At 46.8% G+C, this 16,929-nt stretch overlaps 1 protein-coding gene across 6 annotated transcripts in view; it reads right to left on the reverse strand.

The window, feature by feature from the left end:
* The window catches only part of KBTBD12 (kelch repeat and BTB domain containing 12), a 123,727-nt gene extending 107,009 nt beyond the window's left edge, over positions 1-16,718 (reverse strand). For 2 of the 6 annotated variants that reach the window (XR_008844994.1, XM_056524847.1), the window contains exons 1-2: positions 6,223-6,358; positions 5,679-5,774 (exon numbers count right to left, since the gene is read on the reverse strand). The gene's annotated coding sequence lies outside the window, so the exon portion shown is untranslated. Of the gene's footprint in view, positions 1-5,678; positions 5,775-5,901; positions 6,169-6,222; positions 6,359-16,582 lie in introns of those variants that run through there. The other 4 variants (XM_056524848.1, XM_056524849.1, XM_056524850.1 and 1 more) reach the window with 4 other exon arrangements.
* Positions 16,719-16,929: the final 211 nt, after the last annotated feature.

The following is a 16,929-nucleotide window of genomic DNA, read 5'->3' on the forward strand; positions in this document are numbered from 1 at the left end:
ATCCTCTGTGCCAGAGAGGGATTGGCGTGGACCGTGCTAGTGGACCGGTTCTAAGTCACTACTGGTTTTCACCAGAGCCCGCCGCAAAGCGGGATGGTCTTGCTGCGGCGGTAGTGACCAGGTCGTATCCACTAGCAACGGCTCAACCTCTCTGGCTGCTGAAGATAGGCGCGGTACAAGGGAGTAGACAGAAGCAAGGTCGGACGTAGCAGAAGGTCGGGGCAGGCAGCAAGGATCGTAGTCAGGGGCAACGGCAGGAGGTCTGGAACACAGGCTAGGAACACACAAGGAAACGCTTTCACTGGCACAATGGCAACAAGATCCGGCGAGGGAGTGAAGGGGAAGTGAGGTATAAATAGGGAGTGCACAGGTGAACACACTAATTGGAACCACTGCGCCAATCAGCGGCGCAGTGGCCCTTTAAATCGCAGAGACCCGGCGCGCGCGCGCCCTAGGGAGCGGGGCCGCGCGCGCCGGGACAGGACAGACGGGGAGCGAGTCAGGTACGGGAGCCGGGATGCGCATCGCGAGCGGGCGCCACCCGCATCGCGAATCGCATCCCGGCTGGGGACGGTATCGCAGCGCACCGGGTCAGTGGAGCTGCCCGGAGCGCTGCGGTAGCGAGAGTGAAGCGAGCGCTCCGGGGAGGAGCGGGGACCCGGAGCGCTCGGCGTAACAATCATCCTATTCTGACCCCTTTAACTCTCTCATTTTTGCATATACAGGGCTGCATGAAGGCTCTTTTCTTGTGCCATGATCTGTAGTTTTTATCGGTACCCCTTTTGCGTGTATGTGACTTTTTGATCACTTTTCATTAAATTTTTTTCTGGGATGTGATGTGGCCAAAAATCAGCAATTTCTGACTTTTTTTCATGTTTACACTGTTCACACTATGGAATCGTTAACATTATAATTAAACAGATCGGACATTTACACACGGCTGATACCAAATATGTTTATTATTTCTTTTTTACGCTTTTTGTTTTTTTTTATGGGGAAAAGGGGCTATTAAAATTTTTGTTGGAGGAGGAGCTTTTTCACATTTTTGTAAAACTCGCCACAAGGAATCAGATCAGCCCCTAGAAGTGCTGCATTGTTGCAGATGCAGTAATCTGTATTGATCACGGCATCTGAGGGGTTAATGGCAAACATCAGCGCGACGTTCCCCTTCCCCCACAAATAATTTTTTTTGTTACATAGTATGGTTGAAAAAAGACATACGTCCATCAAGTCCAACCAGGGGATTGAAGGGAAGGATGTAAGGGGATAAGGGAAAGGGATGTAGTTTTATAATTCTGCATAAGCATTAATGTTATTTTGTTCCAGGAATGTATCTAACCCTGCTTTAAAGCTGTTAATTGTTCCTGCTGTGACCAGTTCCTGAGGTAGACCGTTCCATAAATTCACAGTCCTCACGGTAAAGAAGGCGTGCCGCCCCTTTAGACTAAACCTTTTCTTCTCCAGACGGAGGGAGTGCCCCCTCGTCCTTTGGGGGGGTTTAACCTGGAACAGTTTTTCTCCATATTTTTTGTATGGGCCATTTATATACTTATATACGTTTATCATATCCCCCCTTAAATGTCTCTTCTCAAGACTAAACAATTGTAACTCCTTTAATCGCTCCTCATAGCTAAGATGTTCCATGCCCCATATTAGTTTAGTCGCGCGTCTCTGCACACTTTCCAACTCCGCAGTGTCCCTTTTATGAACAGGCGACCAAAACTGAACAGCATATTCCAGGTGAGGCCGTACCAATGCTTTATAAAGGGGGAGTATTATGTCCCTGCCCCTCGAGTCCATGCCTCTTTTTATACATGACAATATCCTGCCGGCTTTGGAAGCAGCAGCCTGACATTGCATGCTATTTTGTAGTCTGTGATCTACAAGTACACCCAGATCCTTCTCTACCAGTGACTCTGCCAGTTTAATCCCCCCTAAGACATACGACGCATGCAGGTTATTAGTACCCAGATGCATAACTTTACATTTATCCACATTGAACCTCATTTGCCAAGTGGATGCCCAGACACTTAGTCTATCCAAGTCATCTTGTAACCTAAACACATCCTCTATAGACTGTACCGTGCTACAAAGCTTGGTGTCATCTGCAAAGATAGAAACAGAGCTGTTAATACCATCCTCTATATCATTGATAAATAAATTAAACAGCAGCGGGCCCAGTACTGAACCTTGGGGTACACCACTAATAACCGGGGACCAATCAGAGTACGAATCATTGACCACCACTCTCTGGGTACGATCCATGAGCCAGTGTTCAATCCAGTTACAAACTAAAGTTTCCAAGCCCAAGGACCTTAACTTACCTGTCAGATGTCTGTGAGGGACAGTATCAAACGCTTTGGCAAAATCCAGAAACACTATATCCACAGCCATTCCTCTGTCAAGGCTGTTTTGCCATACATTTTATTGTAAAATAAAAGGTGTCATTGCAAAGTTATGTTATGTCTCTTAACCCCTTGCCGCAAAACGCTGTTTATAAACGGCACTGCGGCATGGCAGGGATATGAAGCGAGCTCAGGAGCTGAGCTCACATCATTCCCGCATGGTCCCGGCTGCTATCAGCAGTCAGGATCTGTGGCTAATGTCGGACATCGCCGGCATTAACTCTTTAGACGCGGCGATCAAAGTTGAAAGTGAAAGCTTCCCGGCAGCTCAGTCGGGCTGATCGGGACCGCCGCATTGAAAGCGCGGTGTCCTGATCAGCTAGGATGCACGAGGAGGGTGCCTTACCTCCCTCCTGAGCATCCGATTGCCGAATGACTGCTCCGTGTCTGAAATCCAGGCAGGAGCAGTGAAGCGGCGATAACACTGATCAGTGCTATGCAATGGCATAGCATTGAACAGTGTAAGAGATCAGTGTAATGCATGTTATAGTCCCTTATGGGGGCTATAACATTGCAAAAAAAAAGTGGAATAAATAAGTTAATTAAGATGATTTAACCCCTCCCCTAATAAAAGTTTGAATCAGCCCCCCCCCCTTTTCCCATAAAAAAAACTGTGTAAATAAAATTAAACAGATGTGGTATCGCCACGTGTGTAAATGTGCGAACTATAAAAATATATTGTTAACTAAACCACACGGTCAATGGCGTATGCGCAAAAAAATTCCAAAGTCCAAAATAGCATATTTTTGGTCACTTTTTATACCATTACAAATGTATAAAAAGCTATCAAAAAGTCAGATCAAAACAAAAAGGTTACCGATAATAACTTTTAAATTGAGCCCTCATACAAAATCAAACCTATATAAGTAGGGTATCATTTTAATCATATGGACCTACAGAATAAAGATAAAGTGTCATTTTTTACTGAAAAATGTACTGCATAGAAACGGCAGCCCCAAAAGTTACAAAATGGCATTTTTTCTTAAATTTGGTTGCACAATGATTTTATTTTGGTTTTGACCTAAATTTTTGGGTAAAATGATAAATGGCAAAAAATAAGCCATCATATGGATTTTTAGGTGCAAAATTGAAAGGGTTATGGTTTTTAAAAGGTAAGGAGGAAAAAATGAAAGTGCAAAAACAGAAACATTTTTTGTTTTTAAGGGGTTAACAGGCGAGAAGGAAATAAAAAGAAATGAAAATGCAGACTAGATTCATTTTTATGGATTCATTTTTATATAATGTAGATAATACCATTATATGTATATTTGTAATATATGTTGGTTACAAATTTTTTGGTATATTTTTTGTCCCTACAGCTATTGCCTGTGTGTCTCTGTGAGAAGTCCAAATACAGGAAGTGAGGGTGGACAAGCAGGGCTCTGTGCACTGACGACAAGTAGGGCTCTGTACACTGAGGACAAGCAGGGTTCTGTGCACTGAGGACAAGCGGGGTTCTGTGCACTGAGGACAAGCGGGGCTCTGTACACTGAGGACAAGCAGGGCTCTGTGCACTGAGGACAAGCAGGTCTCTGTGCATTGAGGACAAGCAGGGCTCTGTGCAGTGAGGACAAGCAGGGTTTTGTGCACTGAGGACAAGCCGCACTCTGTGCACTGAGGTCCAGCAGGGCTCTGTGCAGTGAGGTCAAGCAGGGCTCTGTACACTGAGGACAAGCAGGGCTCTGTACACTGAGGACAAGCAGTGCTCTGTACACTGAGGACAAGCAGGGCTCTGTACACTGAAGACAAGCAGGGCTCTGTGCAGTGAGGGCAAGCAGGGCTCTGTGCAGTGAGGACAAGCAGTGCTCTGTACATTGAGGACAAGCAGTGCTCTGTACACTGAGGACAAGCAGGGCTCTGTACACTGAGGACAAGCAGGGCTCTGTGCAGTGAGGTCAAGCAGGGTTCATTGCAGTGAGGACAAGCAGGACTCTGTGCACTATGGCTCTGTGACATGCCCCCGGCTCACACAGCAGCATGATTGACAAGCCAAGAGCCTGCACAGAGCCCCGCTTTTCCTGCACACACTTCCTGTATTTGGACACACAGGCAATAGCTGCAAAAAATATACAAAAATATACACATTTTTTAATCAATGTATATTACAAATATACATATAATAGTATTATCTACACTATATAAAAAGTTTTTGTTAAAGACAGGTACACTTTAAGGGGTTAAATAAAATTTCCTCTACAATAAGTAGGTAGAGACATAGGCCTGTATGTTGCCATGTATGATTGAAACCATTTCTTGGCGTTCCACACTATTGCAAACAATGGGTGGTAAACAATAAAGGGAGTGTCTATAAGGAATTGTCACCCAGCTTTTTATAGGGCCTCATAAGCGTATTTGCCCTACTAACATTTGGAACTAAAAGCACCCCTGAAACAACCATTTTGGGACACATTTACACAATCTTTCCCCTCTGAGGCATGAGATGCAGGACTATCCTACACGCGTCTTCTTAGACAAGTTGTAACAGCTCCCTCTCTCCTACCGCTGTGCAGTTGAAAGGCTTTTATCTGTCCCACCATTCCATTTATGTCTTAAAGGGGTACTCTACTCCTAGACATCTTATCCCCTAGGAACAGGACTCCCGCGAGCTCTGTGCAGCGACCGGTGTTCATTTAGAACGCTGGGTGCTGGCGCCGGTGGTCGAAATGTCACAGCCACGCCCCTTGTGAATTCACACCACACCCCCTCAATGCAAGTCTATGGTAGGGGGTGTGGCAGCCCCCTCCCATAGACATGCATTGAGGGGGGCATGTTGTGAATTCACAAGGGGCGTGGCCATGACATCACAACCCCTTGCACCTGCTCCTAGCATTACGAACAAAATGTTCCGAATGCTGGGGCAGCGGAGAACCCCTTTAAACTTATGTCAGAGGAAAGAAAGCAACTAATGGAACACAATCTAAAACCTAAATACACACATATAGCAGAGCTGAACTAATATATCATCTTAAATCTATTACTTGTTATATAACTTTACAATCCTGATAGATCACAGTGTGACTTTGCAAAATATTACAACTAATAATTGCTTCTGGGAGGTGGACATTAAATCATGCGTAATTGTCATTTTACGAACTAGCAATTTAGCAATTATTCATAGAAAGATGGCAAGATAAGGCATTGGGATATCACCATGATTTGTAACTCATAATCCCTGGTCACATTTCATATCTGCCTTCTTGCCACCCTTGTAAACTGGCCTGGAAACCAAACAAGAGAACATCTGCATCTCATGCTGCATTATTCTAAATGTACCTGTGCTCTTCTTTTGGGGCCTGTTGGATCTGCCTTTTTCTTTCTTACTCCTGATATGGAAGCTTCCACGAGCTAAGGCTGGGATATAAATAGACCCTGACAAGAGAGAGGAATGGGAGATGGTGTCACAAGACTGGTATACCTCTCTGCATGAGGAAACGTCTCATGTGACAGCTCCCAGCCATCATCTTATCAGGGATGAAGCAAAAAACTTTATACAAACCTGATGGGCCAAGAAATGGGAAAAGACGGCATACATGTCTAACACAGTTCTACATGTACCGCATGTCCAGGTCCATTTAGGGGTGCATATACCATGGAGGCAGCCCTTGGACCTGTCAGTTGTCGGGAGGCACTGGGTTTTGGTTTTGTTAGCAAACAAGGGGATGAGGGGTTTTCACATAAGAGTCATGGAAATGGGGTGGGGGTGAATAAAAAGCACCAGATCATTATGTCTGGGTATGGACAAACCCTATTTAAAGGAAATCTGTCACCATTGTCACCGACGGGTAGTGCGGGTGACACTGGTGACAACGGTACTTACCTTGTTCCATGCCATGGTGGGGATCTCCGGTAATCTTGTCCGTTAAGCTTCAGCTCTGGGCCCGGCTTGGGGCATGGGCGGAGCTTAGTGACGTCACCGCTGCTGTTCTCTAGCAGCAGGACCCAGCAGGGAGAAGTAGCAGTGATGTCACCAGCTCTGCCCATGCTTCAAGCCGCTGCTGCTTTCTTCTGGGTCTCGCAGCAGCAGTGAAGCTTAACTGACAAGATTACCAGAGTTCCCCTGCACGGAACCGCACAAGGTAAGTACCGTTGTCATCAGCGTCACCTGCACTATATGTCGGTACCGACAGGTTAGTGCAGTTGATCTTCGTGACAGATTTCCTTTAACTTCTTAAGGACTTAGGGCGTACCCAGGACAGGGATACTATCCTTAGGAGGGCAAGAGAGATGAGGGACCAACAATATAATGGGCAGAATATTTTTCTATATCTATATTTCTATATCTATATTTTTCTATATAAAGAGGGTTTGTTTTTCCTTTTTTTTCTCTTCTCTCTCTCTCTTTCCTTCTTCTCTCTTTTCTTTTAGGCAAATATATCTATGCTTAAATTATTAGCCTGGAACGTACGAGGTATGTCGGATAGAATTAAAAAGGGTGTAATTTTTGATTATATTCGGAGGTGCCTTCCTGCGATCATATGTTTAGTCGAGACCCATAGGTCAAGAGATGAGCAGATACTTCCAAGGAAGTGGGCCAAAGAAGAATACCACTCCAGATTCTCTTCCTACTCCGTGGGAGTGTCAGTATATGTTCACAGGAGGGCACCATTTGAGACGAAGAATGCAAAAGTAGATAAGTATGGTCGATATGTATTTCTCTATGGAATATGGGAAGATAGGGCAGTCATCTTGGCTTTTGTTTACATTCCTCCACCTTTTAGGGTGGATGTTCTGAGGGACCTTGTGAGCTATAGTGAAAGTAAGACACACTCGGCATTATGGATAGTTGGAGATTTGAACAATGTAATGGACCCTAGTATGGACAGATATAAATTAGGTAGGAATGTAGGGGGGAACGAAACAGCATTGGCGAGGTACTGTGGAGAGATGAATTGGGTTGATGGGTGGCGGAAACTAAACCCAGGAGTAAGACAGTATTCATGTTTTAGTACCTCATATAACACTGCTTCCCGAATTGACTTATGCCTGTGTGATAAGAATGCAATGACCTGGACCAGCAGGGTGCAGTATAAAGCTAAAACCCTATCGGACCATTGCCCAGTGGTGGTGGAAATTGGAGGCAAGGTAATGGGTGGGAAAAGGTTGGGCTTTCGGCTCAACCCCCACTGGATTGAATTAGTGGGCGACCAGGACTGGTTTAGACAGGAAATAGAGGCATTCTGGGAGATTAATCATAAGTCCGCAAATCCTCAGGTGGTATGGGATACTATGAAGGCATATTTGAGGGGCCTATATATAGGGCGAATCAATAAAAAAAAAAAGGAATTCTCACAGGAAGAAACAGTACTGAATAGTAAAGTGGCAACATTAGAAGCAGGGATAGAAGAGGATAGTGGGGGGGAACAGCTGTTAGAACTGAAGGCAGCTCAAGAGGAATATAGGGAGTATCTACTTAAAAAGGCACAAAATAAACTATTCTTCAGTGGGCAATTTAACTTCTTTGAGAAAGGGAAACCAAATAAGACACTGTCAAGATTACTTAAAAATCAAGGCTACGAATGTGGTATTATGGCTCTGAGGAGGGTAGCATAACCACAGATAGAGAAGAAATAGCCCAAATGGTTAGCTCTTTTTTCTGCAATCTCTATATGAGCAGCGATATTAATAGGGCGGAGGTAGCGGAATTCCTGAGGGGAATTAATATTCCAAGTTTGACAGAGGATGTCAGGGATTCCCTGGACGACCCAATTTCCCTCCAGGAATTGGAGGAGGCATTGGCATCAATCCAGGGGAATACATCCCCCGGGTCTGACGGCATTCCCTTTCAGATATATAGGATATATTCAACTCTGCTACTTCCAAAACTGCTGGGTATCATTAATGAATCCTGGAGGGGGGGGGTTCTCCCTAAATCTATGTGTGAGGCTAATATTAGACTCATTAGGAAAAAAGATAAGGATCCCTTGGATTTGGGCTCATATCGTCCTATCTCCTTGCTTAATACAGATATAAAGATAATAGCGAAAGCACTGGCAAGGAGATTGGAAAAAGTAGTAGAGGTAGTGGTGGGCGGTGACCAGGGAGGGTTTAGGTCAGGAAGAACGGTTCATGACAATATTCATCAGGTGTATGAAGCAATCCAGAGTGGATCCCGGGGCCCCCGCTCCATTCTGTCATTGGATGCTACTAAAGCTTTTGACAGGGTGGAGTGGGGATACCTCTGGGAAGTTTTGAAGAGGGTGGGGGTGGGCCCGAGGTTTTTGAGTTATATTCAGCTACTATACACTAACCCCGAGGCGAGTGTGGTGGTAGATGGAACCCCCTCCTACCCATTCAGACTAAGCAGAGGAACAAGGCAGGGCTGCCCCCTCTCACCCTTCTTATTTTTAATTTATATTGAACCCTTAGTGGCTTGGATAAGAGATAATGATGTTTATGAGCGATTTGGAGTAAATGGAGAGAAGAGTAAGATCCTGTTGTTTGCAGATGATATTCTCCTCTTTGTAACTAACCCACAAGAAAAAATACATCGTATCATTAAGATGTTCGAGGCATTTGCCCCTCTATCTGGGTTGGAGATAAATTGGAGTAAATCTACTATGCTCCCCCTGGATGAAGATATGGGGGAGACGGTGGGAAGATTATCCGTGTTAAAAAAAATGAATGTTTCCTGTATCTGGGAGTAAAAATAGCAGCCACGAATGATAGGTTTGTGAGCAACAATATACGGCCCCTTTTAAATAGTTTAGCGAAGAGAGTAGAAGTATGGATTAAAATGCCCTTCTCTATGTCAGAAAGGATGGCGATAATAAAAATGGTGGTCCTCCCACAGATCCTTTTCTTTCTTAGTGCCTCGCCAGTGTGGATCGGCAAATGCTGGTTCCGGAAGATAGAAGTGATACTGGGTAGATTGCTATGGGGAAGAAAAAGGGTTCGTCTGAAGTACAGATATTTTATGGCCCCTGGAGATAGGGGGGGGTTGGATATGCCCAATTTCTTTGTTTATTACTGTCACGATGCCGGCTGGCAGGTAGTGGATCCTCTGTGCCGGAGAGGGATTGGCGTGGACCGTGCTAGTGGATCGGTTCTAAGTCACTACTGGTTTTCACCAGAGCCCGCCGCAAAGCGGGATGGTCTTGCTGCGGCGGTAGTGACCAGGTCGTATCCACTAGCAACGGCTCACCTCTCTGGCTGCTGAAGATAGGCGCGGTACAAGGGAGTAGACAGAAGCAAGGTCGGACGTAGCAGAAGGTCGGGGCAGGCAGCAAGGATCGTAGTCAGGGGCAACGGCAGGAGGTCTGGAACACAGGCTAGGAACACACAAGGAAACGCTTTCACTGGCACGATGGCAACAAGATCCGGCAAGGAAGTGCACAGGTGATCAGACTAATTGGAACCACTGCGCCAATCAGCGGCGCAGTGGCCCTTTAAATCGCAAAGACCCGGCGCGCGCGCGCCCTAAGGAGCGGGGCCGCGCGCGCCGGGACAGGACCGACGGAGAGCGAGTCAGGTACGGGAGCCGGGGTGCGCATCGCGAGCGGGCGCTACCCGCATCGCGAATCGCATCCCGGCTGGAGGCGGTATCGCAGCGCCCCGGGTCAGTGGATCTGACCGGAGCGCTGCAGTGAGGAGAGTGTAGCGAGCGCTCCGGGGAGGAGCGGGGACCCGGAGCGCTCGGCGTAACAGTACCCCCCCCCTTGGGTCTCCCCCTCTTCTTAGAGCCTGAGAACCTGAGGAGCAGACTTTTGTCTAGGATATTGTCCTCAGGTTCCCAGGATCTCTCTTCTGGACCACAACCCTCCCAATCCACTAAAAAAAAGGTTTTCCCTCTGACCTTTTTGGATGCCAGAATCTCTTTGACGGAGAAGATGTCCGAGGAGCCGGAAACAGGAGTGGGAGGAACAGATTTGGGAGAGAAACGGTTGATGATGAGTGGTTTAAGAAGAGAAACGTGAAAGGCATTAGGAATACGAAGAGAAGGAGGAAGAAGAAGTTTGTAAGAGACAGGATTAATCTGGCACAAAACTTTGAAAGGACCAAGATAGCGTGGTCCCAACTTGTAGCTAGGGACACGGAAGCGGACATATTTAGCGGAGAGCCATACCTTGTCTCCAGGGGAAAAAATGGGAGGAGCTCTGCTTTTCTTATCCGCGAACTTCTTCATGCGTGATGAAGCCTGTAAGAGAGAATTTTGGGTCTCTCTCCATATGATGGAAAGGTCACGAGAAATTTCATCCACAGCGGGCAGACCAGAGGGCAAGGGGGTAGGGAGGGGGGGGAAGAGGGTGACGGCCGTACACCACGAAAAATGGGGATTTGGAGGAAGATTCAGAGACTCTGAAGTTATACGAGAATTCGGCCCATGGAAGGAGATCTGCCCAGTCATCCTGGCGGGAGGAAACAAAATGTCGTAAATAATCACCCAAGACCTGGTTAATTCTTTCTACTTGTCCATTGGATTGAGGATGATATGCAGAAGAAAAATTTAATTTAATCTTGAGTTGTTTACAGAGAGCCCTCCAGAATTTAGACACGAATTGGACGCCTCTATCCGAGACGATCTGCGTAGGCAACCCGTGAAGACAAAAAATGTGTACAAAAAATTGTTTAGCCAACTGAGGCGCTGAAGGAAGACCAGGAAGAGGGATGAAATGTGCCATTTTGGAGAATCGATCAACGACCACCCAAATAACAGTGTTGCCACGGGAAGGGGGTAAATCAGTAATAAAATCCATACCAATCAGAGACCAAGGCTGTTCGGGGACAGGCAGGGGATGAAGAAAACCAGCGGGCTTCTGGCGAGGAGTCTTATCCCGGGCACAGATAGTGCAGGCTCGCACAAAGTCCACAACATCCGTCTCCAGAGTCGGCCACCAATAGAAGCGAGAGATGAGTTGCACAGATTTCTTGATGCCCACATGACCTGCGAGATGGGAGGAGTGACCCCATTTGAGGATTCCGAGGCGTTGGCGTGGAGAAACAAAGGTCTTTCCTGGAGGAGTTTGCCTGATGGAGGCTGGAGAAGTGGAAATCAGGCAGTCAGGAGGAATGATGTGTTGCGGAGAGAGTTCAACTTCCGAAGCATCCGAGGAACGAGAGAGAGCATCGGCCCTAATGTTCTTATCGGCAGGCCGAAAGTGAATTTCAAAATTAAATCGGGCAAAGAACAGAGACCACCGGGCCTGGCGAGGATTCAGCCGTTGGGCAGACTGGAGGTAGGAGAGGTTCTTGTGATCGGTGTAAATAATAACTGGAAATCTTGATCCCTCCAGCAGATGCCTCCATTCCTCAAGTGCTAATTTGATGGCTAGAAGCTCTCGATCCCCGATGGAGTAGTTTCTCTCCGCCGGAGAGAAGGTCCTAGAAAAAAACCCACAAGTGACAGCATGCCCGGAAGAATTTTTTTGTAGAAGAACAGCTCCAGCTCCCACTGAGGAGGCATCAACCTCCAATAGGAAGGGTTTGGAAGGGTCAGGTCTGGAGAGCACGGGAGCCGAAGAAAAGGCAGACTTGAGCCGTTTAAAGGAGTCTTCCGCTTGAGGAGGCCAAGACTTGGGATCGGCATTTTTTTTGGTTAAAGCCACGATAGGAGCCACAACGGTAGAAAAATGTGGAATAAATTGCCTGTAATAATTGGCGAACCCCAAAAAGCGTTGGATAGCACGGAGTCCGGAGGGGCGTGGCCAATCTAAGACGGCAGAGAGTTTGTCTGGATCCATTTGTAGTCCCTGGCCAGAGACCAAGTATCCTAGGAAAGGAAGAGATTGGCATTCAAACAGACATTTCTCAATTTTGGCATAGAGTTGATTGTCACGAAGTCTCTGAAGAACCATACGGACATGCTGGCGGTGTTCTTCTAGATTAGCAGAAAAAATCAGGATATCGTCCAGATATACAACAACACAGGAGTATAAAAGATCACGAAAAATTTCATTAACAAAGTCTTGGAAGACGGCAGGGGCGTTGCACAGGCCAAAGGGCATGACCAGATACTCAAAGTGTCCATCTCTGGTGTTAAATGCCGTTTTCCATTCATCCCCCTCTCTGATGCAGATGAGATTATAAGCACCTCTTAAGTCCAGTTTGGTAAAGATGTGGGCACCTTGGAGGCGATCAAAGAGTTCAGAGATGAGGGGTAGGGGGTAGCGGTTCTTAACCGTGATTTTATTAAGACCGCGGTAGTCAATGCAAGGACGTAGGGAGCCATCTTTTTTGGACACAAAGAAAAATCCGGCTCCGGCAGGAGAGGAGGATTTACGGATAAAGCCCTTTTTTAAATTTTCCTGGACGTATTCAGACATGGCAAGAGTCTCTGGGGCGGACAGAGGATAAATTCTGCCCCGGGGTGGAGTAGTGCCCGGGAGAAGGTCGATAGGACAATCATAAGGCCTGTGAGGAGGTAGAGTCTCAGCTTGTTTTTTGCAAAAAACATCCGCAAAGTCCATATAGGCCTTAGGGAGACCGGTTACTGGAGGAACCACAGAGTCACGGCAAGGGTTACTGGGAACCGGTTTTAGACAGTCCTTGGAACAAGAGGGCCCCCAACTCTTGATCTCCCCAGTGGACCAATCCAGGGTTGGGGAATGAAGTTGAAGCCAGGGAAGTCCAAGGAGAATTTCAGAAGTGCAATTGGGGAGGACCAAAAGTTCAATCCTCTCGTGATGAGATCCGATGCACATTAGAAGGGGCTCCGTGCGGAAACGTATGGTACAGTCCAATCTTTCATTGTTTACACAATTGATGTAGAGGGGTCTGGCGAGACTGGTCACTGGGATGTTGAACCTGTTGACGAGAGAGGCCAAAATAAAATTTCCTGCAGATCCAGAGTCCAAGAAGGCCATAGTAGAGAAGGAGAAGGCAGAGGCAGACATCCGCACAGGCACAGTAAGACGTGGAGAAGCAGAGTAGACATCAAGGACTGTCTCACCTTTGTGCGGAGTCAGCGTACGTCTTTCCAGGCGGGGAGGACGGATAGGACAATCCCTCAGGAAGTGTTCGGTACTAGCACAGTACAGGCAGAGATTCTCCATGCGGCGTCGTGTCCTCTCTTGAGGTGTCAGGCGAGACCGGTCGACCTGCATAGCCTCCACGGCGGGAGGCACAGGAACGGATTGCAGGGGACCAGAGGAGAGAGGAGCCGAGGAGAAGAAACGCCTCGTGCGAACAGAGTCCATATCCTGGCGGAGCTCCTGACGCCTTTCGGAAAAACGCATGTCAATGCGAGTGGCTAGGTGAATGAGTTCATGTAGATTAGCAGGGATTTCTCGTGCGGCCAGAACATCTTTAATGTTGCTGGATAGGCCTTTTTTAAAGGTCGCGCAGAGGGCCTCATTATTCCAGGATAATTCTGAAGCAAGAGTACGGAATTGTACGGCATACTCGCCAACGGAAGAATTACCCTGGACCAGGTTCAACAGGGCAGTCTCAGCAGAAGAGGCTCGGGCAGGTTCCTCAAAGACACTTCGGATTTCCGAGAAGAAGGAGTGTACAGAGGCAGTGACGGGGTCATTGCGGTCCCAGAGCGGTGTGGCCCAAGACAGGGCTTTTCCAGACAGAAGGCTGACTACGAAAGCCACCTTAGACCTTTCAGTGGGAAACTGGTCCGACATCATCTCCAAGTGCAGGGAACATTGGGAAAGAAAGCCACGGCAAAACTTAGAGTCCCCATCAAATTTATCCGGCAAGGATAGGCGTAGACCAGAAGCGGCCATTCGCTGCGGAGGAGGTGCAGGAGCTGGCGGAGGAGATGATTGCTGAAGCTGTGGTAGTAACTGCTGTAGCATAACGGTCAGTTGAGACAGCTGTTGGCCTTGTTGCGCTATCTGTTGTGACTGCTGGGCGACCACCGTGGTGAGGTCAGCGACAACTGGCAGAGGAACTTCAGCGGGATCCATGGCCGGATCTACTGTCACGATGCCGGCTGGCAGGTAGTGGATCCTCTGTGCCGGAGAGGGATTGGCGTGGACCGTGCTAGTGGATCGGTTCTAAGTCACTACTGGTTTTCACCAGAGCCCACCGCAAAGCGGGATGGTCTTGCTGCGGCGGTAGTGACCAGGTCGTATCCACTAGCAACGGCTCACCTCTCTGGCTGCTGAAGATAGGCGCGGTACAAGGGAGTAGACAGAAGCAAGGTCGGACGTAGCAGAAGGTCGGGGCAGGCAGCAAGGATCGTAGTCAGGGGCAACGGCAGAAGGTCTGGAACACAGGCTAGGAACACACAAGGAAACGCTTTCACTGGCACGATGGCAACAAGATCCGGCAAGGAAGTGCACAGGTGATCAGACTAATTGGAACCACTGCGCCAATCAGCGGCGCAGTGGCCCTTTAAATCGCAAAGACCCGGCGCGCGCGCGCCCTAAGGAGCGGGGCCGCGCGCGCCGGGACAGGACCGACGGAGAGCGAGTCAGGTACGGGAGCCGGGGTGCGCATCGCGAGCGGGCGCTACCCGCATCGCGAATCGCATCCCGGCTGGAGGCGGTATCGCAGCGCCCCGGGTCAGTGGATCTGACCGGAGCGCTGCAGTGAGGAGAGTGTAGCGAGCGCTCCGGGGAGGAGCGGGGACCCGGAGCGCTCGGCGTAACAATTACATGGCCGCGCAGTTGGTACGAATCGTGAATTGGAGAAATTCTAGATATCTGGAGAAGACTGTAGTAGATAAGGAGAAAGTGAACATATATGAGGTGTTGGAATTAGATGATTATGAGGAGAGTGGTTCAAATAACACGATGTTATGGTATAAATATAGGAAAGTATGGGAAAGATTAAAGGGAGAATTACATGTAGGAAATAGTTTTGGGTTCACACCCCTATGGGGTAACAATAAATTTAAGGAATTGGTGAATTGTGAGTCAACTTTTTGGGATAGTAAGGGTATAAAACGACTAGAACAACTATTTGATAAAGGACAACTCTTTTCATTTGAACACTTAAAAAGGGGGTATGATATTAGTGATAATGATTGGCTGTACTATTGGCAAGTTAGTCATGCAGTCCATAACGCGATAGATAAGGAGATATATGTAGCACAGAAACACAATTTCATAGAAGCACTGACTAAAATAGAGCACTTTAAAAAAAAAAGGAATTTCAATTCTGTATGAGAAATTAAATAAGATTATTGGAGTAAGGGGGATCGACAGAATTAAAGACAAATGGTCCGGAATAGTGGGTACCGTGTCTGAGGAAGACTGGGACACTATGGCCCAAAATATAAGTAAGGTTTCTCCTAATATGGAACATAAAATTACACAATTTAAGATATTACACAGGACCCACTATTCCGCGCTTCATTTACATAGGATAGGGGTGAGAATCACTTCACAGTGTGTTAAATGTGGTTTGGAAGAGGCGGACTATCTACATAGTTTTTGGTCGTGTGAGAAGATATCTGTTTTCTGGGAATCTGTAATAAAAGAGGTAGAAAGTAAAATCTCTGTGAAGGTACCTCGTACGATAGAGTTTGTACTGTTGGGAGCTATGGGTAATATGGGCAAATTTGAGTGCCTACTACATCGGATTTTGTTCTTCGCCAGACTGATTATATTAAGGAATTGGATATCCCCTAAAGAACTGCAAATAGAGGAATGGAAGGAAGGTCTGAAAACCATGAAAAATAAGGAGTTTAGATGGATGAGGAGTAGGGGTGGGCAAAGAGAATGTCGAAAAATTTGGAATTTATGGTAGACTTAAAAAGCTCTCCCCCCCCCCCCTTTTTTTTTTTTTCTTTTTCTTTCTTCTCTCTTTGCTCTTCTCGGTGCCAGTGGGTTGGGGGGTGGGGGGGATGGGGGGGATGTTGATTAGACATACTATGTAAACAAGTATTAATTTGGCTTCTATGGCTTCTGCTTTTCTTCCGATTGGTGATGTTGTTTTATCGAATTTGTACAATGGTGATGTTTTATCGGATTTGTACAATGTATTTTTGTAATTATTAAAATAAAAAAAATAAAAAAGAAAAAAGAAAATCCGAATATAGTGAGATTTTTGTTTGTTCATTTCTTGCAAGGTATTGATTATACCAGTTTTTTTAAGCTATGGATTATGCTTAGTTTAACCATCTGTAAGCAGTAAGTAGCAACGTTTTTGTTACATGTGATCACGCCCATTTGTTTTGTGATGCTATAAGATGTAATTTCCGTTATGTGTAATCAGCTGTTGAGAAAGGCTCAGGTGGAGCCGCAACGCGTGCAGAAACGCCAAGCTGAAAGTGCCAATAAAACAGTGTGCCGGGACTTCCTTCATTTGCTATACTATTTTCCACGTGCACCGGGAACCCAGCCGCAGTGCCGACTGTTCTCCTATTCATTCTTAAACACAATGGGGGAGATTTATCAAAACCTGTCCAGAGGAAAAGTTGCTGAGTTGCCCATAGCAACCAATCAGATCGCTTCTTTCATTTTTCACAGGTCTCTTTAAAAATGAAAGAAGCGAGCTGATTGGTTGCTATGGGCAACTCAGCAACTTTTCCTATGAACAGGTTTTGATAAATCCAATGTCCATTTCCCATAAAAGTAGACATTTTCACTTCTTTTCTGGTTCAGTTTTGCCTCTGGTAAAGTCTCGTTCG

Source organism: Hyla sarda, chromosome 6 (genome assembly GCF_029499605.1).
Source record: "Hyla sarda isolate aHylSar1 chromosome 6, aHylSar1.hap1, whole genome shotgun sequence".
Taxonomy (NCBI): Eukaryota; Metazoa; Chordata; class Amphibia; order Anura; family Hylidae; genus Hyla; species Hyla sarda.